Source organism: Passer domesticus, chromosome 3 (assembly GCF_036417665.1).
Source record: "Passer domesticus isolate bPasDom1 chromosome 3, bPasDom1.hap1, whole genome shotgun sequence".
Taxonomy (NCBI): Eukaryota; Metazoa; Chordata; class Aves; order Passeriformes; family Passeridae; genus Passer; species Passer domesticus.
In genome coordinates, this window is record NC_087476.1 from 32,092,669 (window position 1) to 32,117,091 (window position 24,423).

Consider the following 24,423-nt stretch of genomic DNA (forward strand, 5'->3'; position numbering starts at 1 on the left):
AAAATTTTTGATATTCAGATTGTTCATGTGTGGAATTATGTATCTTTCATTCCATTTCTCTCTGCATAGGTAGAGAGTGATTTCCATTGATTAGGTAGAATGGAACCTGTCAACCTAAGCAGAATTTAAATTAATTTATTGTTTATTCACTGCAAAATCATAGCACCTGCCTTTTCTGGGAGCAGAAAAAGAATTCCCAGGATTAGATACAAAATATGATTGCGATTTAAAATGGATCTCTCAGAAATGCACCCATTTGTGTCAGTTCTGAGTAAATTCAATAACAACCATACACAGGGCAGTCTGTAAGCAGAGTATTAAGTGCACTTTATTCCTGTGTACCTGCAACACTGAAGTTTTCTTTATGTAAGGTGTCTATTCAGTACCATTTGGCATAACTGAAATAAATGCCTTGCATAGGGAATGACAAATACTACAGAAAATGTGATGAAATCCAGTTTTCCTTCTGCTGTGGATATTTACCCATGCATCTTTTTCCTTGCAGGCTTTTTGCAGTGGGCACCCTGGGATGCTGCCTAGAGCACCATTGTCAGCTTCACGGCTACTTCACTCCCTTTCCTACTGTGCAACAATCTTTCCTTGTCTTATCTTCGCCTGTGGCTTTTCTGTCTTTTTTGTTTGCTCTTTGTTCTGTCGTTTTGTTGATCCACAATGTAGCAAGTTCCCACACAGAGAAACAGTCCTGCCAACACCTATCATCCCCATTCCAGAAAAAGCGCCAAAGTGATAATATGATAGTTTCCCCTGTAATTTATACCACTTTATTGTGCTTTTTTGTAGATATCAACTACTTAAGATGTGTTTATTCTGTTTTGTGAAATGGCCTGCAGAGTAGGATCCCATATTAATATGACTTCTAAAATGCACCAAAATTTCATGTTACACTCTTGAGATACTTCTTAAGGCTTGTTCTTAGCGGCAAGATTAATTATGAAAGGTAAATAACTAATTTATAAATTAAACAGGTATGCAAGTTTTTAATGTATGTAAGTAATTATTTAATTTGTTCATGTGTTCTTTTAGAATTTCCAGTTAAACTCTTATAATTAATGCTATTTTAAGAGCAAATGAGTGTAAAATTGCAGATGTCTTTGAAGGAACAGACTTCACTTAGGCAGGAGGTGGTAATTGAAATAATTGAACTTCACATTGTAGTTAAATTTGCCTCCTGCTTCTTTCTTTTAACAATCACAAAAGAATATGGAATTAAGCCCTTTAAACTCTCAGATGAGATTAATTTCATGTCAGTATACTTGAGACAAAGATAAAAGAGAGAAGAGTTCTTCAAATGGGGCTTCCATGTTCTTCCTCACGAAACAACTCCTGTTATAACAAATCTTTCTGACAGGACTTTCTCTCTGGATATATAAAATGCAAGGCTGCGTAGTGTCAGAAACTGGCAGCCCTCAGGACTGGTTTTTCCATACATTTTGAAATGCTTATGTGTCTGTAAGGCTCTTTCCTTGGAACAGGAAGCACACAGCCCTGAGAGCCAGACATCCTTCCTGTGAATGCCCTTGACAAAGCTGGGGGGGCAGCTCTGTGTGCCCAGGCTGTAGCTCTCTCCAGCCACTACCCATCCCTGATGTGCCTGCTCCACTCTCCAGAACAGCACCCAGTCAAGCTAGATAGGTATTTCCATCTGTCTCTGGCAGCAAAAACAACTGAGGGGGCTTTGCTCTTGCCTTTTGTCTTGCTTCAGTCCCGTTCCCATGCCTTAACTCAGTCCCCATTGCTTTGCCAGCTGTGCTGGAGTAATCCAGGCTAAAGAAGTCTTCTAAAAGGGAGAGGTTTTCCTCCCTTTCATATTGTGCTGTGCAGAATATTGCCCCTCGCTGAAGAGGCACTCCAGAATCACTCTCTGCCAACTGGGAATAGTGGATTCAGTGGATTCAGTGGTTCAGGTCCTGCTGTGGGCTTGTAGCGTGTGGCTGACCTCTCCTGCAAACAAAGCAAATATCACAAGCAATTGTGCAATCATCATATCTGAGAGAACATGGCAGAGCCTAAACACATAGAGGGAGGGGACAGGAAGCAAAGGTTGGCTGTGATGAGCCAACTGCTTTAGGAGGTTTAGGTTTTGGAATGAAGTGGGGAATATAAATGAAAAACGAAGCCATGGGATCTGCCATGGGGTAGGAATGAGATCCAGCAGACTAATAGGCATTAAGCACTGTTCTGCTTATTGAATAAGTTCCCATTTGAGTAAGTCTCCATTTACCTTCTTGCTATCCATTTATCTTCTCTTTCTTATACTGGATGAGGTCTCCTTCACTTTCTGACTATCTTAGGGTTCATATAATGCAAATACTGTGCCATTTTGTGTAACACTTTGCTTGTCTGATTCATACACCACACAGTTCTTGCAGTACATACAAGACCCTGACAAGTTCCCAAAAGGATTAGTTCTCCAAAGTTATATAGAGGTTTAAGTGTGAAACAAGGAATGGTACTTTACAAAGAAAATAATCCCATTACTTTCTGTTGCTTTTTGACTGAAAGGGTGTTCCAAAGACAAAAGAAAATAATTTTTACTAAAATGAGATGAGAAAGAACATTATGGTAACTATGGTGACAGAGTTCACAGTAAATTCCAGTCTGTGTTTACACACAGGAGTGTGTCTTATGACTGGTTTCTTGAGGGATAATCAGCCATTAGAATGTACATGGAATGTGTTTGTAACTGCCCTCAATATTGAACATCCCATTTTGCTCATAGGATCCTTCAGTCTAGAATGAAGCCGATCTAGAACCATACCATGAAACCTCTCTCTGCTTCTGAGACCTCTTTGTCAGAGAGCTTTTAAACAGTACAGTTTGTACCATTCTGATTCACTCCAGCTCTGGTTGACTTCTTTGAACCTATTCTCCTTAGTGGTGACAGGTTTTCTTTTCTAGTTTGACAGCTTAGGTGATCAGCTTTTACATAACTACATTTTGCCTGTTTCCTAAAGGCAAGCAACATTTTGCCTACATTTCTGAAACCTTTAATTTAAACTTCTGCTTTAAAGTGTAGTTTTGGAGCTCATATTTAAAAATTATTTGAAAGCTTGGCAATGTTTTGTACAGAAACAGCTTTGCCATGTGGGGCATCCACAGCCGGATGGAGGACTCCAGGTGGGGGGGTCTCACAAGAGTGAAGTCATAGGATCACTTCTCTCAACCTGCTGGTCACACTCTTGTGATGGGTATGGTTGGCTTTTGGGCTGCAAATGCTCGTTGCCAGGTCATGTGGAGGCTCTCATTTATCCACAGATCCGATCCAAGTCCTTCTTCTCAGGGCTGCTCTGAATCCCCTCTCTACCCAACCTGTACTTCTGCTTGAGATGGCCTGGACTCAGGTGTGGGACCTTGCACTTGACCTTGTTTATATTCATGAGGTTCACATGGTCCCACCTTCCAGATCTTTCAAACCTTTGTGGCAGAGACAGAAAGGTGTCAAAGAAATAAGACTGAGCCTGAGATCTGGATAAATCATTGATTTCTTTTTGCTGAACTGACCTTATCTCGCTGAATCTGGAAGGTAGAAAACCTGGTCATGGAGAAAGAGCCTGAATCTTCTCTGTATTTTTAATATTTTCTGAATATTGTTTCATAAAATTGCAGGTTTTGATATGGGATTTTTAATAATTTTATTTCATTCTATGGAAAAGCAGAAAGAAGAACTGTCTGAAACCATATAGTGTGCTTTTCTTTGTTAGGTCTGTAAGGGTACACTGCAATGAGGTTCTGCATAAAAATAATGATCTGCTTGAAATTTAATGTATGCTAGAAAATTCAATACAGAAATGATACTCATTAAATCAAACAAACAACTCCCCAAACCATTTCATGCACACACAGGTCCCTTTACCCACACCGGATAAATGAGCAAAGAATCTCCCTTGCTCATCAGAAGAATTAATTTATATGCCTCATTTGGATAAGAGTTACTTGGCCTGAAGGCATTATAAGTACAACAATACATATGTTTACATCAAGTTCCTTCTTAAATTTTTAGAATTCAGCTATAAAAGGGACTTCTGGGAATCTAGAAATTGGTAACTTCTGCCTACCCTGTAAGAGTCTGCAAATTCCTCATGTCACACAATCCACACGGATTCTCTGCATCTAGCCCTGCATGACCCCAAAAAAAAGTAAAGCAAGTTTTCTCTTCCTGTAGTCTATCTTTTCAGCTAAGATAGCAATGAATTTACAGGCTACCTAGCTTATCCAGCTAATGTAACAGTTCCTGGCAATTCTTTCAATTGGTAATGAGCATCATCTCTAATTCACCTGCTGAGACCTCACACTGTCTGCCTGCCTCCTTTCCCCTTGTAGGCAAATATGAACCTTTATGCAAGCATTGGTAATTCAGCTTTAAAGCTCAGTAATATTGTTCCAGGGTCCTGATTTGGATCTTGTACTCTTCCCTTTCCAATGCGAACTTCAATAGGACCACTCTTGGTTTGTACTATACCTTCATAAACCTCACTGACAAGATGTGCCTACATTGGGGTCCTGGTTTGGGGTAGGAGTGCTTTTCTGAAGTGAGCGTCTCAGGGAGACCAGAGATGAATTAAATTCCTTCTGATAAAATCAATCGAGGAACTCACCTGCTCTAGTCAACGGTCCATGGGACCAGAGTAAGGCTAGGCTACAGTAAAACCCAAAATATGTATATTTGTATATTGCTACCAAGACTAGGCCCTCAGAACTAAATGTTTTACCTATAAAACTCCTTCTATTGGCAACTCTACCTCTTGCTAATGGAAATGTAGCCTCAACAGCCCTCAGATGTTTTAATTTCTGTGCTACCTTTGTGTGACTTGTTGTAACTAAAATGGCTAGAGGCAAAATACTCCGTTTGATAAATTTAGCTGCAGTTAACATAAGCAGTTACTGCTTCTCTTTATATGTTGCTGATGTAAAAGGGATTTTTTAGGCTACTGATGATGTGAATGCCCATAATTGTAGTTCTAAGAGTGTGTAGGTGTAGGACTTGTAAAAAGGGTTATGTTAATCTGAGAAAATAGGTTTGAAAGAAAAATTAGGAAAGCATGAATCCATTCTCTTGTCCCAAATCAAGAATGACTGCATGAAAACCATTCCTGGTCAGTATTTGTGGAACCTAAAAAGACCTAGATTTTCTTATTCTATAATTAAAATTGTAAACACAGTATGCAAAATGTTACAATTTTTTCCTAATAAATAATTTACTTTCCCCAGGAGCACAGGAGTTAAAAGATACATAAGCAGAGTTATATAAATCCTTTTGCAGCATTTCCTTATATTAAGTGGCAATTGGAAACTTTTCTGAATAGGATGCCTTAATGGGTATGCTGCTTTTAAATTTTTGCATGTTTGAATTTCTTTTGGAAAATTTCAGCCAAAGGGATCCAGTAATTTTTTTTTTTGTCATTTCCTTTCATCATTCTCTCTCCTTTGCTCCTTACAAACAGTAGTACCATCACGGGAAAGGTATTTTTATTTTTGCCTATGCTATAATGTTCTAAAATCATGTTTTTAAAAGTCCCTAGTCTTCAAAGTTGTTTGAAAAGTTGTGGCGTATTTTATTCATTTGCTTGGGTTTTTGTTTGGTTGGGTTTTTTTGTCATGGCAACCTTTTTCGATCTCTGTGAAAACTGAAACTGGTGAGTACTTGGTAGAGAATTTTTAAATTTCCATAGTTAAAATAGCCAAAGAAATTCAAATGCCATTTTTCTTCAAGCTGGTTTTCTTCAGACAGATCCCAAAATCATACTCAAGCTACACCTGTCCCATCCGTATAGAATAATTGGATGTGGTTCTCATACCTCAGAAATAACCATGCTGAATAACTGTTGCTGCTACAAATTACTTGAGTATGCTTGAGGTCAGGGCTACAGAAGCTTCAGTAGCTTTCCCTTAATTGATTTCTGGTGAGCCTGGTCTCTTGAAGAAGAACAAATAATCTTTTCTTGTTGTGGGGAGTAGAGTAAAAGCAGAAGGGGGAAATGTAATAAATTCAAAGTGTGGTTAGAGAGAGACTGGGTGAGAGTCAGAAAACTGGAGAAGGACCTGGTGAAAGCATTTGGTAATGAATTAGAAAGAAAAGAAAGGAAAAAAATACTGGATTTTGCTGTGACATTTTGATGAGGAACAATGGATACCCTATTATTTGGATTGGAGTAGGGGGAATAAATGGGAAATTGGAAGTCAATTGTTCAAAAACAGAATGATGAGAGCAGGAGTTAGAATGGAAGAGTTAAAGAATAATCTGGGCTGGTCATTAGTAACCTATTTACACAACAAGTTGGGCATCTCTTGAGTGAGGCAGAATCCTAGGCCTGAGAATTATGTGAGAAAACCTGAATTTAACATCTGCCTTAGATTCAGCCATACAAAGCTAATAACACTGACCTTTTTCACAGATGTGTTTTGGGAAGATGGGTCATGAAGTTTTCAAAAATTCTATTGAGGAGCTCTGTAGAAAGAATTGTGAGAGAGTTCTCATAATCACATATACTGCCTATATAAAAATGTTTCAAGAGTGTGCAGAAGAGAGGCAAGACCCTTAATTGGACCCACTCCATTCTGCACATCATATCAGAGAGGCTGAAAGAATGATGTGTGCCTCATGGTTCTTTCCATCTGTCTGTTCTCAATCCAATAAATCTGGACACTATGATATGAAGTGGACAGCAGTAGTGCATCACCAGGTGGCACATCACCTACCAGGTACCACTCCCATGCCAGTGCCTATCCCAGTGCTTCATCTGTGGGCAGCACACAGACTGACTGGCTGACTGGCTGACTGGCTGACTGACTCAGATCCATGTGCCCTGGGAGCCTGAGGTGAAGTCACAGCACAGGAGCAAGATCCCAGGTTGTGCTGTAGAGCTGCAGTGGGAGACAATGGGATGTGAGCCCCTTGTGTACCTGTTACTCTGTGAGATTTGATCAGTGTGCACTCAGAGTGTGATTATGCAACAAAATGTTGTGGTAGTTCATACATTTCTGGAGAGGATGGCAGGTGAATGATGATGTCTCTACGGACAGTTCTGTCATTTCCTAACTCTGAATTCCAGCAGCTGAATGGCAGCTTTAATAATGCCCTTTTAACAAATTCTTCTGTGTAACATTAATTTGAATTTTGAAGTCTAGCTGTAATTTGAGACATGTATTTATTGAGTTTGCTTCAAGAGAATAGGAACCTGCTTGCAATTAATAGGGTGTCTTTTGACTTATTCAGTGAGGAGTATAACTTGCCCCAATTCTTTGTTTCTCTCTCTGCAACAATTCCCATACATTGCCATCTTTCTAGATATTGTAATATGAGAATTAGTCCTGCAGGAAGTATTCCCCCCCTTCCCTCCAAGCCCTCTCTCTTCCACAGCAGGGTCTGAAAATACTAATAGCCAAAACAGCATATTCATCTTCGTACAAGTGAATCAAAGACTTGCAAGCAATACAGGTAGGAATATCTCAAATTCCTTTCTTCTTCCTTATGTAACTTGCTCTCTTTCTTTAAGGCAATAGCTCTTGGGTGTGGAAAGGGAAGAAATAAGAAGATTGGGTTGCACTCAATCTTGGAAAAAATGAAAATCTTCTTGAATTCAGAAATGTGTTTTTAAATTCTGTACACATGGAGATTGTGAAGAGCTGAAAATATCATAGACAATGATGAAGTGATAGTTTGAGCTATTCCCAAAGGCATTGGAGATGGGAAGCCCAGAGTTTCAGGGTATGCTGAAGTTGGGAGGGAATTGTGCTAGTAGTGGTCCATGACATAGTTTCCTTAGGGCATAATTAAGCTGGCACTATCAGGAACACCAGCTATTCAAGAAAATTGTAATAATATTTTGGTCAAATTAAATAGGATTTTTCTTTCATATTCTTCACCTCTTTGGATTTCTATGCTGAAGAGTTTGTATCCTGTCCAGTGCTGCACACTCAAGTACTTGGGAAGCTAAGAATTCTCTGAATTGTCTTTATTCAACTTTGAGGAATGCTTTTAATTTGTTTTCTTTGAGCACTGAGATTTTTAATAAAAGCTTTGAAGACGAAGTGTTCACATCTAGTGTTTCAGTCAAGATGTCATGTAATGCTCTTTTTTAAGACATCATGGTTTTAGCTAAATTCCTTGGTGCCTGATCATAGCACATAAAAGAGAATCAACACCAAAAAATACGTGGCCATTTGAATTTCATTACCTTGAGAGACAGGGTAAGTATTTTACATTATTTCTATTTTTTTTCCCCCTAGTACAGCTCCTAGAACCTTAGAAAGAAATGCCCAGTGAGCCACTGTAGTGATATACAGCAGCTGGTATAAAGAGGTTAGTTTACTGCATATAATTAACAGTGTGCAAATATGCTATTTTTACCCTTGTAAAAGTTCATGTGGCTCATTGGCCATGAATCACTGCTGAGTCCAGGGATCTGATTTTAGACAACATTCTTAGAACATGAGTTGTCATCTTTCATTCATTCTCTTTCCTTCAAGTAGTGATGGTGACTTTGTGAAAGCAAGGAATAATCTGGACTTCAGCCTGGGACATAGGGGACAGCCTGTGTTTTCACAAGACTCCCAACTTTGCACCTTCAAGCACCCATTCTCAGACTGTCCCATAATGCTGTTTCAAGGCCAAGAACTGATCCAACCAGTGTTTCCTTTTGAATTTATAACCTCATCTGCTCCAGTGGGCTTCCATGACCAGTTCCTGAAGTCACTTCTGCAGAGCTCTGTGTGGATACTGTACAAGGTTGTTCTGTAGAGCAGAGTTTTGCTTCTTTGAAGGTTCATATACTGTATCCCTTGAAGTATTTGAGACAGAGGTGGTCAACTAAGATTGTGATCCCTGTGCATTCTTGGAATAGGGAATGTAACTTTGCCATTTAAGTACTGAATGTCTAATTTTGCCTCTAAATTTCTTATTGATGAGTTTTCCATCATAATCTCTATTTTTGAGAAAAAAAAAAGAGTGTTTTAGGTAGTAATGGAGTTAGATATAAATATATGATTCTATATGGAAAATGGTATCTCAAAAGCTACAACATCTGATCAGCTGGCAGCTGCTACAGTCTGGCTGTTGCTTTGGAAGTGCTGTGGGCTTGCCAGCTGTCTGTCTTGATGGGTTGCTGTGGGTTTTTTGGGCACTCTTGAATGATTTCCTAAAATAATTTCAACAGGTACTGCTTACATTTTGATTTTCTAATACTTGCTTCTGTTCTTTATTTAAAAGGGTGTGCACATCTAATGTGTTCCATCTGAAATGTTACCATAGCAAAAATATTTACTTTTAAGTCACACCCACCTAGAAAACAAGGGTGGGCTTTGGCAACTCCACTGAAGGTTGTGGGGAGCTGTGTCCCTCAGCTCATCTGGGGTTGCCCAAGTCAGACAGAGGAGTCCAGTAGAGACATCCCTGAACTCCAACACATCCCAGGACTCCAACACATCCTAGGACTCCAACAAGTACTCACCTGACTCCTTCCACCAAACTGCAGCTGGAGGCAATGCAGCAGAAATGAGCTAAGTTGTTCATTTGCTAATGAAACACAGTTAATTCATTTAACCAAGTGTCACTGGGATAAACCTGCACTTCTTTGGGACCCCAGGCTGAAACCCTGTCACTGTCTGCCCTGTGCCATTCTGCCATACAGGGAGGCTTGGGGCTCTGTCAGGGATTTCGCTACCTCGGGTTATTCTGCCTTCACAGGCCTGCTTTGGCAGCTTGAAAACACTTTGACATTTGAGGTTTATCATGAGATTGAATTAGGGTTCACTTTGATAGTTAAAATATTGCCTGCTAATTCATGCTGGTCAAAATAGCAGCTCTTTCAACACTTCACCAGAAAAATAGAAGTGATTATTTTTGGTTGCCTGTGTGGTTATACAATTGAGCTGGAGGTGCACTGCAATCTTTTCCTAGTTTGGTATGCAGAACAAGATTTGAGAATTTTTCTTGTTTTTGTTTTGTTTAATATGGGCCTACTAGGAAAAACAAACAAGAAAAAATTATAGCAGAATATAAGACAGACATCTGCAAACCCTTACAAGTTTTTTTAAGTGCAAAATTTAACCAAAACCCACTGATATTTTCAGATATCAGAGCCAGTATTGAGACAACTTACTATTTGAGGACAGTGAAACAGACATTTCTTAAAATCCAGCTTTGTAAGTGTTTTTCTCCAACTGTGAAAATATTTTGTTCAGAACTGTCTGGGTGACCTTTTGCCCCATGATATAAATAGTTTAAGGCTATTTTGTTTATCTAAGATATTAAAAATTATTTTAATGAAAAACTATGTGAATTTTGAACTGGATTTTTTCTGGTCGTTTAGAAGAAGAAATATTTCAGAAAAATTAGAAATGGACAGTGCTTTCCAGAACTTTTTAACCATATATTCTTCTGTAGCCTATTTTTGACCAAGTTTTCTATAGACAAATTGTGAGCATGCCATCCCTTGTGGCCTGACCTGTGATTTTGCTTGCAGAAAATGCTTTGTAGGTGAGGCACAGACTAAAAACTGGGATTTGCAGTAAAAAAAACCCCAAAAAACATACCAAGCCCCATTTGTTTTCACCAGCTATATAATAGTTATTACTCCCTTTCTAATGCAGTGTATAAAATTCTCTATTAAAATTATTGGTGTCAAGAAGAGGGAATGTGAAGAATTTACTAATAGAAGGAAACCTGCTAGTAAAGTTGCTGTCCTTGGATATAATGTTTGAATACCATCAAAAAAGAGCAGATATGTTTGAACATGAGTCTTTCAGGTGGCTGAAAGGCCCTACTTTTAAGCTGCTTGGAATAAAAAAAGAGGAGGCCACACCTTCCCAATCAATTCTATAATGTTCTTCTCAGTCTATCCCATAAATTGTAAATATTTAGGTGCTCAAAAAAAAAAAAAGGAGAAGAGAGACCCTTAATTCATCCTTAAATAAAAAACCCTACTTTTTTTTGCTTTGTTCAGGATCACAAAGATTTACATTTCTGATTCAAATATATAATTTTTCCACCTGATTTTTATTTGCCATTGAAATTGAAAATAATTCACTTGAATAGAGAGAATCATGGATTTCCAAGTTTGTATGGGAAATTAATTTCTCAATAGGAAGGATAGATAGCACAGCAGATAGCCCAGATTATGCCTGATTTCAGAATTAACAGGAAGAAAAATATGGGAATGAAGCTTAAAAAGGGCCATGATTCTTCCATCACTGAAATTTGCACTGTCCTTAGGATGGCCTGGGTAAAAAAAATTTCCTATCAAATCCATCTATGATAATATTTAGAAATTTAATAAAGTACATTTGCAACTCAGAAAGTTCCTTTATAACTGCATTGAAAAAACCACATATCTCCACCACAGTTACAAATAATGTGAGATTATTCAATTTCTAATTCTTGTTCTGAAGGATTAATAGCACCAAACCCTATCAAATAAAAATGATTTAACCTGTTTAATACTGGAGATTTAATGAATTATTTATGAAAGTAATTTCATCTAGACTGTGCTAAGTAGCAGAATTGTGTTTTGCTTTTTGTTTGTTTACCACTTTTTCTTCTCTTTTCATAGAACAGCTTATGTAAAGTAGTTCTAGAGGAAGCTTTAAAAGCAGTCTTGACTTTGTGCCACCATCCACTGATGAAAAGAATGGATGTGAGTATAAATAACAAGATTTTGACTTTAATACACTGGGAAAAGTTGGGTAAAGACATATGTGATGTCAGGCACATTTGATGTCATAAATTATCCTTCTAGACATAAACTTAAGCTCTGGATGGTCTTGGTTCTCAAAATTTGGTCCTAAAACTAGTACCAGAACTGAATTAACAAGATGAAGAGGTCATGAGATATAATTTTGATTGTACATTCAGTATTTATTTGAAATGTACACTAATATACAAATATTTTTGTTTTTTTAAACTGAATGCAGAATGATTGCCTTTTTCTATTCTTCCTAGATGACCATGGATAAATAAATTCCTCTGTTACTCTGCGTGTTGTGCTTTTGTAGCACTATCAAGTTAGTCAAACCACATTTACAGTTATTTGCTGCAGAATGAAGAGTAGAGTGTTGTTTCTCCTTGAAAACTTCTGTATCCTTTCAGTATATCTGAGACGAACCTTTGTCACAACATGCCCATATTGTTGAATGTTCCTCGTGAACAAAATTAACACGGAGTCTAAAGTGCCCTCCAGTTTTGCAAAACAAGACTGATGTCAAATCACATTTTGTAACCATGCTTCATTAATGCACCTCTCCTACACAGACTGCAGTTTCAAAATGGTGCTTATCAATATCAAATCTGGTTAAATCAAATGTTAAAACACAGCATGGGTGTACTGGCATTTGTCTTACATTCATGGCAAAGTTCCTTGTGTAAGAAAGAGCAAAAGACAAAAGAAAATGAGGAATTGAATACAAGAGTTAAGAGGAAGACAACCAACCGAGGCCCACTACCTGCAGAATATGGGCAGTCATACAGCTATACAGAGTGTATATACAATGGCATGCAGGACAAAAAGTGAAGAATAATTGTAGAAACTACGTAAGTTTGCTTTGAATTATTATATGCGGTAATTAGTGGATGATATTCTTTGAAAGAGACTCCTGGGCTTGCTGGAAACATCAGTACTTGAAAACATTGCACAATAATTGACTGTTGGGAAAAAAGTAATTTTTGAAGCAATCTGAGGTTCTAGATGCTCTTAGCTGGATTCACTTTCCAGAAATGAAGGGAGATTTCTCAATGCCAAAACATTCTTCTGTGTGCACCATGAATGAAAGGGCACTTAGTCCTTTCTTACAGCAGCAGTGGTAAATATGAACTAGTGGCCTGTAGTTCATATCTGCAGTTCAGTGTTGTGGAGATATCAAATTATTGCTAACTGCAGGGCTTTTGTCAATTAATGTATTAAATTCTTAATTATTGCCAGTGAACATAGGTATGTCCTAGTGCTCTACTGGCCCAGGCCTGTAGAGAACTCAGGAAAAGGCTGTCCTTGTCCCCAAAAGTATATGGTTTAACCTTTGGGGTAAAATGGGGGTATCATAAATGAAGTGTATAGTATATTAGGACAAAGCTGCTCAGCAAGAAAGGAAATTTCTTACAGAGCATTAGCAGCCTAAATGTTCTCAAGCTTTTTGTAAGCATCCCAAACATGCAGGTGCAATTTGAAAGAGGGCAGCAGAGTGGCTGTTGAGAGCTGTTACCCTTTACAGGGAAGACTTTATAAAAACAAGCTTTGAAAATCAAACTGTGCCATAGTAGCAGAAGATTTTATTCTTGGATGGTCAAAGCAGATACGTGTTTTAGAGCATTATAAGAGATGGTTTAATGAGAAACAATCTGCTGGAACTCTCCCTGCCTGTGAGTGCTTTACACTATGTGCTTCGGGTCTCGCTGTTGTCTGTGGTTGTCTTTGGTGAGTGCTGGTGCTGAGTTTTGTGCCTCTTATTATGACAGATAGGTTCTGAATGGGCTGTGAAAAACTATGAAATTCAATCAGATACTGTTCTAGATGACATCTGCTTGAAATGTATGGGAAAATAAAGAAATTTTTCCTGGGGACTCCCTTCCTTTAAAAAAAAATAACCAGGTAATTTGAGGAATACTCAAAGTTATATGAATTTTAAAATGAAAGGTGACTGTTATGTTCATTTATGACAGTCCCTAAGCTGCACATTATTTCTGCATAAGACATGGTATATGTTGAAAAAAAGGTATAACTCAGAAATAAAAAATGACTGAGTACACTTCTGTCCTAGTATTTTCTCAGTGATTCCTTAGGCTCACGGCTGAAATGCAAACCTGAGGCTGAACTTCATATTCCATTGTTTTCTGGTTACTAAATATCATTATTCATTTTTAAGATTATTATCTTACAGAGCTATTAGCCATGAATATTTTACTTATATGCATTTACAGAAGCTGAACAAATAATATCTTAGCCTTCTAATTAATAAACTAATTAGAGCTTATTAACACTTTTACAGATGGATTTTTCAGGTTACAAAGAGTTTATTAACACTTATACGGATGGATTTTTCAGGTTACAAGTTATTTTGAAAACATTTTTAATCCCTTCTAACTTGTGACTCGATAATTTTTAAATTGTGTACTGCACAGCATGACATAACATTCCAGTAATGGTCTCACTAATGCTCTTTACAGAGATAAATACCAGCTCTTCAGTAATCTTAGTATTTGCTGGCTTAAGCATCCAGGAATCACAGTCATTTTCTTATCTATAGCACTTTGCTGAATGTTTACGCTTAATTAGCTCATTTACCATATGACCCCAGGATCTTTCTCAGTATTAACATGTTTCAGAATGTGGTCGACACTTTCACAAAAAATTGGAGGATAATTTGGATTGGAAGAAACCTTAAAGAAGGGTTCCAAACTCCCCTTCCATGAGAGAAATATCTTCTACTAGACCAGGCTGCTTTTACATGCCATTTAGCCCTTGGATCTCGTTTTTGTCTTTGCAAATTTCATAGTTTTCAAAACAAATACGTTTGGAGCAATCAGATTACTGTGCAGAGCATCTCTATACACTGTAACTTGGCACTCTACTGATTTTCATGTTATTTCAGACTGCATATTTATAGCATTTACCATTTGTCCATCTATTAGATATCTTCACTATTTACAGCAGTAAGGGAGAATTTGTAGACGTTTATTGAGATATCAGTGAAATGCAGACAAAACCAGATGGATTAAAGTTGCATGGCTGAGGCAGCTGATGCTTTCTGTTGTTTGTTCTGTTTGTTCTTGCTGCAACAAATGACAGGACGAATTGAAGCAAGCATGAACCAGTTCCTGAGCTGAAGCACAATAAGGCAACTGAAAATGAGTATATTGTCAGGGTATATGACAATGCTTCAGTGGGTTTGATGCTTTCTACCTTCCTGTCTAGCAACAGCAATCAAGCAGCATATGGTGAATATTTTGTGGCAGGAGCCTTTTTCACTGCCAAGTTGGATACACCAACATTCACAAGCCAAATCTGCAAAATATGGTGACGTAGTTACCATATTTTAGGAATGAGAATCTGAGGTTCATCCTTCTCTAAAAATGCTGCGTCTATCTGGAAAGTTTGCAGGAGGGTAAGAGTGCTTCATATGCTTTTGTTCTGGATTTTGCTGTTGAGTTGTGCTGCAGAAAGAAAACTGTTTCTGTGAGGAGATGGCTGCAGTACAGGGATAGAACAAGAGCTAAGAGCATGGGATTGTTTTTGAGCTCTGTGGATGAAAATAACGCGTTTCTGTCAATGCACCTGGCTTTGAATGCTCTTTGCGTGCTAAAAGACTTTTTTCTGCTTCATTTGAGGCAAAGAGTGTGCATGCCTGAAAAATAATGCATTATCTACCAGGTGCAAATACAGGATTTTGCTGCTTGAACGTGTTGTCATTCAGGTGCTAATGGACTGGGCCTCAAGGTTTTGTTCATTAAAGACTGTTTAATTGCTAGGATGTAATATGGAGTTGCATAAGAAAATCATGGCCTTGGAAGGCTGGCCAGAAAAGCTACGTGATCGTGTGTGTCTGCATACAAATGCTTCTCACAGCCTGTGTGACCTATAGGCTGCATTTTTTGATACGCTGTGCACCAGCACTCGGAATATTACACAGTGAACTTCAAAATAAGAAAAGGAAGACTTTCTACTCACAAATAATATTTTGTGCAGCTGGATAAAGTCCAATTTTGAACGCTAGTGACCAAGAGTGGTGATAACTGATTGCAAATATATATATAAAAATATTAGAATTAGAATAAATGTGCCATATAAAACTGCATGATTTCAGTGAATTCAGATTAATTTATTCATATACCCATGTATATTATGATTTCATGACATAATAAAGATGTCTCTTTAAAACAATAACTGAAAAATATCTAACATTATTACCATTTAGAGGACACTAGTTAATTTGCAAAACATTTTTAAAGGTTCTTTTTAATGTAACACCTGTCTGATGTAGTACTGATGTAATCCTGATGTGGCAGTTTGTTTACAGCTCTTTTTGTAAGATCTGAGTTTAAACAAAAATATTTTTGTTTGCACTAGTAAATAAATTATCAACATCTTGTCTGGGGATTCTTGGTAAACAGGCTGAGGTATTTTTTTTTCAATCCCATTTGGTTTCACTAATAAAATGTAAACAATTTAAAAAGTTACTTATGAAAAAGTAATTGCAATAATAAAAGGCTAAATAAAAGAAGATACTGAAAAGTTGCTAGGAAAATGTTTTGTTGGTTGTTTTAATGAGACATTCTACCAGTATACAGACTTTCATAGGTCTTCCATCTCTTTCTGATGTGTTGCATCAACTTCGGGAAAAATAACTTTTTACCAAACTACTGTTATCTGCTATGGTATCTATTTGCCTTACCCACTGATACAGCTTTTTTCCCCTGACTATTAAAATGGATCAAGTAGAATGCTGACATATACACATTCTTACCAGAGGAAAACCCTTCACATTCCCTTATTTAGGAATGAGCTTTTAAAACTCATTCATTCTGTAAATGACCTATCTGAAACTAAATGGAAAACAAAACTCTTCCTGGACTAGCACACTTGAGTTTTCAAGGATAAATTTATTTTGTGCTTTTTCATGTAGTACTTTATTGTCCCATTTGCAATCCCATTTGCCAGATATTTTCATGCTGACTATTGCATGATCTCAGTGGCTCAGCAGTGGAGAGAGCTAACCTTTCTCTGGAGAATGTCTCGCAGTTTCCTTTGTTTAAAAGTGCAGCAGTTGTGATGACAAATACAAATTTTCATACTGAATAGGTACAAGGCTTTGACCCACCATCCTCCTTATCTGGGAGAGCTGACTATGCTCTGCAAGAGGAGAGAAGAAGGTCATGAGCATGTGAAGTGCCATGCAATGCAAAACATTTTGTACTGGGTTTATGAATACTTCATCTGGCGTTGGCTGTGAAGTGAAATTATTGAACACAGTATTACATTTTCTTTTATGAAATGACAGAGACAAGAGAAACAACAGTATGTGAGAGGCCAAATAACAGAAGGAGGCATATTTTCAAACTAATCTGTGAGTCTGGAGATTGGGAAAGCTAAATAGTTGAAAACTCTTTGTAGAAGAGGGAAAAGGGAAGTTTCTCACATCCTGTTGCAGAGACTTGATGCAGTTGGTAATGATGGTAAGGAGCTGCAGGAGCCAGTAAGCCTCAAAGAATTAAAAATGCATATAGACTGCATAGTCTTTGATTTTTTTTTTATTAAAAGTTATGGTTCTTAACATAATGTTTGGCTTTAAGAAGGCCTTTATGGAAATTTGTTGTTTGCTGTTCGCCCAGACAAATGCCTCTTAAAGTGGTGGGACAACCTTGTATTTTGCTGTCAGGGTGCTAACAGCTTTCATTCCACTCTTGCATGGCATGAGACAGGGAGGGTTGCCTTGTGCAGAACATACACTGGAAAAAGTTGTTGGCCCATAAATAACATCATTTCTGTAGCAGGGGCATATTTCAAGTGAAATGTGTTACTGTGTTACTGACTGTGTTCCTGTTAAAAAAGAAATGTTAAATATAAATCTGTGTAGAGATATGCATGGTAAATATCAATTGATGTTGTGCACCAGCTGGAACTCTGCATATAGACATAAAGCAAATAAAATAAGGAAAACCATCTGAACAAACTTAAGCCTGAATTTTGCCATACTACTCAAAAGACATTATCTTTTTTTTAAGGTTCCTGTGGTACCACGATAGGGGTCAGGGAAGGAAAATGGAGCTCTTAGAAAGAAACAGAAATTCAAGCTCAATTCTTGCCAACAGAATGCTTATTTTTCATGTTTACAGGTGGAAGCTGCCCTAAGTGTGTAGCCTCTATTTTCTGCTCTTACAGGTTGTAGCTGGCCTTTTTTTTTCCCCAGCTGACTCCTGTCCACTCTCTTCACTGCCTTATTCCTAGCAGCTTTTTTAGCACTGTGAGAGGCATCTCTTCTGCTGCTCTTTTCCCAACGCTGCCACGTTTTTCATCTTAACTGATCTTTTATGAGGCAAAAATGGGCATAGGTGTATGGGAAGAGATTTTTGGAGTACTTCAGAAGTACAGAATTAAGCTTACTCTATTTAAATGAATAATATAAAAGAAGATGGAGGAAGGTTGGAAGGCAATTTTGAAGCACCTTTCAACATGGTGTTGTTTTTCTTTGGTTGTTTTTTTTTTTTTTTTTTTCCCCTGTTTTAGTTATTTTGTGGCATGTTTTGGTAGTGGGGAGCTACAGGGATGACTCCTCTCTAGAGAAGAATCTGCCAGAAGCTTTCCCCATGCTTGGTGGAGCCAGTGCCAGCTGGCTCCAAGACAAGCTGCTGGCCAAGGTGGTAGAGCCTCTGGTATAAGAGATTCAAGAAGGAGAAGAGAAAGCAGTAAGACCATGTGAGTGAAACAGCCTCTGGACACCAAAGTCAGTGTGGAAGGAAGGGAAGGAGCTGCTCCAGGGGCCAGAGCAGAGATTCCCTGGCAGCCCATGGGGAAACCTGTGGTGAGGCAGCTGTGCCCCTGCAGCCCACAGACATCCACAGTGGAGCAGAGATCCACCTGCTGCCCCTGGAGGGTCTCATCCCAGAGCAGCTGGATGCCCAAAAGATGCTGTGACCATGTGGGAAGCCTTCAATGGAGCAGGTCTTGGCAGGACCTGTGGACTGATGGAGAGACGAGCCCACACTGGAGCAGGTTTGCTGGCAGGACTTGTGATCCCATGGGGCGAACCCACACTGGAGCAGTTTGTTCCTCAAGGATTGCACACTGTGGAAGGGATCCACGGGGGAGCAGGAGAAGAGGAGTGGAAGAGACAACCTGATAAACTGACCACAGCCCCCATTCCCCATGTTTCCTTCTTTCCCTGGTGAAGAGGTAGAAAAAACTCAGGAATGAAGTTGAGCCTGGGAAGAAGGGAGGGGTGGAGAGATGATGTTTCAAGGTTTGATTTTATTTCTCATTGTCCTACTCTGATTTTATTGATAATAAATTAATTTTTCCACAAGTCCAGTCTGTTTTGCCTGTGGCAGTCATCTCACCCTGTCCCTATTTAAATCCACAAGAATTTTGTTGTATTTTCTCTCCTCTGACCAGCTGAGGATGGTAAGGATAGTGCAGTTTGGTTTTGGTGGGCACCTGGCATTCAGTGAGGGTTAGCAGGTGTTCTTTTAAAAACTACAAATAGGAATATCAGCTATCCAGATTGACTTTTCCTGTGCTAACAGGATCTGTTCTTTTTAGACTTGTCAGACCATCCTTGTTACATCATGGTTCAACCTAATTTTTGGTGTTTTCATCTTAAGACTGTTCATTAAAATAATCCCTGAACACAGATTAACAACTTGTTATGATTTTGGCCTGATCAGCTACTTTTGTCTCTACAGATACAGTGAATATTGGCAAAGTAATACATATATAATAAATTGCAGGATCAGATCATTAATTGCACTTTTTATGCCTCTAATATGTTATCTACTTCATCACTCTTCTACAAACCTAAGAACCTTGGCTAGAAAAAGTTTAATGTTCCAAGCCTCTAAGCTCTAAATATCTACCTATATAAATTCTTTAAATATCTGCCTTATCTTTATAACATGAAACTAGATTGTTCCTCAGCTAAGGAATTTTACTTGCAAAACAAGCTGGTCTTAGTAAAGAGGGACATTGTTCAGTCATGCAAAAGGGATGGCTTAAAACCTATTTATTAGCACTGCAGGGTAAAAAATGTGGACTTGGTATCTCTTGACAATATAATGTCCTGGATGTCCAGCAGGGCCACGCAACTCAGCTTCTTAATCTTTAACTGTCTGAAAGATGGAAAAGTAAGCAGTGTTGGTTTTGATAGGAAAAATACCAGTTGGGTGCTTTTTTTTTAAAATAAGAAACATGTGAAATACATCTTCTGTAATTTTCTTTTCCTCAAACCTCCTTCCAGTTAGAAAAGCCTAGTAACTTTGATAAACCATTTTGTCTCCAAAATATTCCAGCATTTGAGCATAGGTTTACCTCCCCTCTCCACCAAAACATAAAATACTGCAGCACAAGAATTTTTAATGCTTTCTGGGACTGTCTGCAGTATTCCCAGCAGGAATGTTCCTCAGGTAATGCTCCTCTCAAAGCAGGTAATGTTCCTCTCAAAAAATTATAGTGATGAGGAATTTGATCAAAACCCCTTACTTTTTTACCTTAAGGGTATATCTGAATGTGTATTGCAACGTACATACATATATATGTAATACACACACATATTAAAACAGGCTGAAACTATGACTGGAGACACATTTCCATATGTTTGAATTTGTATATTGATAATGCAAATTCATATATATTATTTATTCTATGCTAATGAAACTCAGAAAAAAAAAAATTCTCAGTGCCTTTATGGTTTGTCATATACAATCGGAGTGTTTCATGGGTATTTGATGTTGACACCACTCCAGAAAGTGAACATATCTATTTTATAGGAAAATTATGTGATCCAGAAGACTGTATTATATTAAATTTTTCTCCTGCTTTGTGGTTCCTAGGACTTGAATTTTGGTGGTTTAGGTTAAATTAAACTGCTTTTCATAGTGAATTCTGATGTTGCTGTGAGTCATAAGAATTTTTTAAAAATCTCTGCTGAAGATCAATGCAAGTCAGAAACATTTCCAATTGCTGTAGTTTATCTTGCTTCTTTCCCTGGATGCTTTTCATAGACACGTGGATTGAAGCAGGAATGCTATGGTAGAAAACTGAAACCTCCATAACTAGAAGATAGGAAAGCAGAAGATGATGAATGATGGGAGAGGTATTGTAAAGGGAAATTTTTCATGGTGTTCAAGGTGGAGCTCAGAGCAATGCCTTTTATTTCAGTAAAAAAAATTAAAAAACAGTCAAATTCAGGTGAAGTTGGAGGTGGGGATCAAAGTAGGTAGATGGGACAATAGGAATAGGGGTGAGCTGTTCTACTGCAGCTGAAAGCCTTGAAATTCTCCAAATAGATTTCCCATCTTGATAATGAGAGGTGAGTAAACTTAGGTCAAATTAAAGATTCACGATATTTTGAGGGTATTGAACTGAAGAAAATAATTGAAAATCTCTGGATATTCCACTACTAGCTTACATATCCTATAATAATTTCCCTTTGCAAACATAGTATTCAAAAAGTGAGATAAAAGTTAAAGTTCAGATAAATGTGAAACCACCTTTTTTTTTTTACCTTAAAAAGGAATCTTTTGTTTGAGATGTCACTGCAGTACAATTTATCCTGCATTTATTATAATGTGGATTCAGTCACATTTCATTTTTTACTTCCGAGAGTTAATTAGTGTTTTAAAGTCTTTTGTATACTTACTCCCCCATGGCTGCATAATTACAGTCTATAATGAATAATCTCTGAGTCTCTGAGTTTTGATTGGCTACCTGGCTTTCACAGTTTAACAGATAAACCTGAAAATAGAAAGCACACTATTCCCACACTTTAGAAAAAAAATTAGTTTCATCTAGTTTAGGCCATCTGAAAGCTAAGTGTCTTATCTACCCTTCTTGATAAGGCACCTCCTGTGACTGAGGAAATTTAGGTAATAGATGGAACAGTTTGCCTCCATCAGCATCACTTTGCACACCCGAATCAGAGCATCACAGGAGAGAAGACCCTGCTGTCTACTGGAGAAAGATCAGTAGTCTTCAATATCAAAATCATATCATTATCATATAATTTTATCCACTAGTCATGAAAAGGACCTTTAGCTTCTTCAGATTAGATCTCGTTGACTGCAGCTCCAGGTATTCCCTGTTCTGCTGGAAAGACTGAAACCTTTGTATGTCTGTATATATCTTGAGTATGTAGTTAAATACTTGCTAGAATATCTCCCTAGAATAAGGACATTCAAGCACGTATTTAAGTCTGGGGCTTTTCTGGTTTAAGGTCCAGAGTGGAAGTGGTGTGTTTTTTACAGAGCTGCTTCTCAGAACTAGAGAACAGTCGAATATTCATGCCCAAAGAAAGGAAGCCTGATTTAGGGAATGTCTCAAGAGGCAGCCATGCAGGGTGCAGTGCTCTGTGCAGTTCTGCAGTGAGAGGTGCTGTGCTAGATGTTATATATTATTCCAATTTGTGTGAGGTGGATTCCTGGCCTGAGACTGGGCAAGGCTTTTAGTGGCCTTTTGCTCTGATCAGAGTAGTGGTGGATGGACTGATCTGTCTGTCTGGAAATGGGGTTGTTTATATTAAAAGTACTTCAAGGATAATTTGTAAATAGGTTTAGGCAAACCAAGAGCAGTTTTTATTCAATATTATTGCTTTTATTAATGTGAAAGCTACAGGTCTCATCGAGTACTGTTACTGCCTTTGTGTGATCCGTGGAAATTACTGAAAATATTGCTAGCTGAAAATGACTTAAATGAATGGGCTGAGACAGGAATTTGTAATTTGTTTCACTGTGAAAGCATTTTATTATTGTTAAAATATTTAAGTATATATTTATTTTTTGATGGAAATGCTTAGGCATTTATTTTAATTTTTTCCTTGAAGAAAATTAAATTATTAATTTAATTTAATTTAAAATTAAATTGAATTCTGTAATTAAACCACTTTCTCTTTAACATATTTTTATTGGACATTTAAAAAATAAAATTGAATATTTAGATTTAAAATGTTTTTAAATGGTTTACAAATCTGAGTGGCACCCTTATCTTAAACAAGTGTATCACCATGCAAAGAAAATCAACTACTTCAGCCTTCATTTTGGAGTTGTTTTGTATTCTGAGAATTGTGGAGAAGTGCAGCTTATTTCAAACCACAGTTTATGCTCTAGAGGGACTATGAAGTTTTTCATTTAGTTGCTTCACCTATTTTTTTCTTCTTTTAAGAATTGTTTTAGTGGGCGATTCTTTGGCAAAAGAACTAATTAAAAAGAAATATATTGATAATACTACTTATTCAAGTTTTATCTTTTACTTTTTACTAGTAAACTGTGAAGAAATTTTAAAAGGACTGTATTGTGGATTTTGGGTTTTTTAAATTACTGATAACCACATACTCAACTGACAGCTGTAATGTGATGAAGACCTTAAGGAGGGATTGTGAGGCTGAAAGACCCTTACTTTTAAAAATATTCCAGTTTGTGTCATAAAAAAAATTACTTCCACTTCTGAACCTTGTTTTTACTTAAACTTGCATCACTGTAGATACAAAAATGTTACATGGCAGAATATGTTTACACACAAAAAAGATAAAACTTAATAAAGAACGAAAACAATCAGTGTGGAGATCTCTGCCGCTGTTGAAGCCAAACACCAAACTGTTCACAACAGGAAGGAGATGATCCTCTGTTTCCAGTGCTTCATCAAGAGTCCTTTAAGCAGTAAAAGTCCACAGCAATTTTCAAGCAGGAACTGCAAAAATGTTCATGTTCACAAAAGTACTACACTGTGAATAACAAGGTCTTGACAGAATTGACTCCAAGAATAATATGGTAGATTATCCTCAAAGATAGTGAATGTGTTTCTCCCATATATATTTATTTTTTTCAGATGAGAATGGAATAATTTTACCTTCTTAAAATTTCACCCTCTTATTTTATTACTTTCAAATACCAATTATATGCATAGTTCCTGTATAAAAAATTTCTGACATGACTTTTACTCGTGGTACACAAGAACCTTCCACTTGCTGAAGCTTATTGTCTTTGCATAATGAAAAACAATTGCAGTCTTTTTAAAATAATGATCTCTTGTACTGAAGAAAATGTAATGAATATAGTTCTCACTTATTCTAAATTAAAAGCTATTTCAAGCTATTTTAAACTTATGTCTCTAAACTTTAGTACTTGGTCAAAAAGATACCCAAGCAAAATTACCATTTTTTATAATCTATTCTCTGGCACATAATTTTTCAAGTTTATTGATTCTTAATCCACTTTAAAATTGTTATAGCTTCCATCATCCATGCTATTTTATTGGGGGAAAAAAAATTTTCTTTGTATCTAAACCCAAATATGGATCTTTTTTATCAATTAAAATTTGACTAATGCTTATTTTATGTGCAGAATGCAATACAGTCTGCTTTCTCTCTTGAACAGAGAGAGTGTGGGGATCTTCGGAGGAGATCTGAGGGCATTCTCACTGTTCCAGAGCAAATAAAATGTAAAGTATCATGAACAAAGTAAAATGTTTTAAAAAGGGCATTTTTAGTGTGCTGGTCTCCTGCCACAATAATTATCAGCAAAATTCTCACACATATGACAGTGACTCTGGAAAGAGCCTCAGCACTTTGTGCCAATTCATCTGAATATGAACAATTTTACATCTGACACACAGTGGGACTGGGACCTCCTTGCCAAAACAGGCAATCAGAAGTTGGGTCCAAAGTGGGTTTCTCACACCCCAGTGAGGACGGTAACCAAGGATGACCCCATGAAGA

General features: G+C 37.4%; 1 long non-coding RNA gene across 3 annotated transcripts; it reads left to right on the forward strand.

The window, feature by feature from the left end:
* The first annotated feature begins 3,132 nt into the window (after nt 1-3,132).
* On the forward strand, nt 3,133-23,278 carry LOC135296292 (uncharacterized). Of its 3 annotated transcripts, none has more exons than XR_010358352.1 (3): nt 3,133-11,651; nt 11,957-12,544; nt 18,228-23,278. It is a non-coding gene; the product is annotated as an uncharacterized LOC135296292 (long non-coding RNA). The 3 variants fall into 3 exon arrangements; XR_010358353.1 differs by lacking the exon at nt 18,228-23,278 and having other exon boundaries at nt 3,133-10,161; nt 11,568-11,651; nt 11,957-17,762; XR_010358354.1 differs by lacking the exon at nt 18,228-23,278 and having other exon boundaries at nt 3,133-8,320; nt 9,227-11,651; nt 11,957-17,762.
* The last annotated feature ends 1,145 nt before the right edge of the window (nt 23,279-24,423 follow it).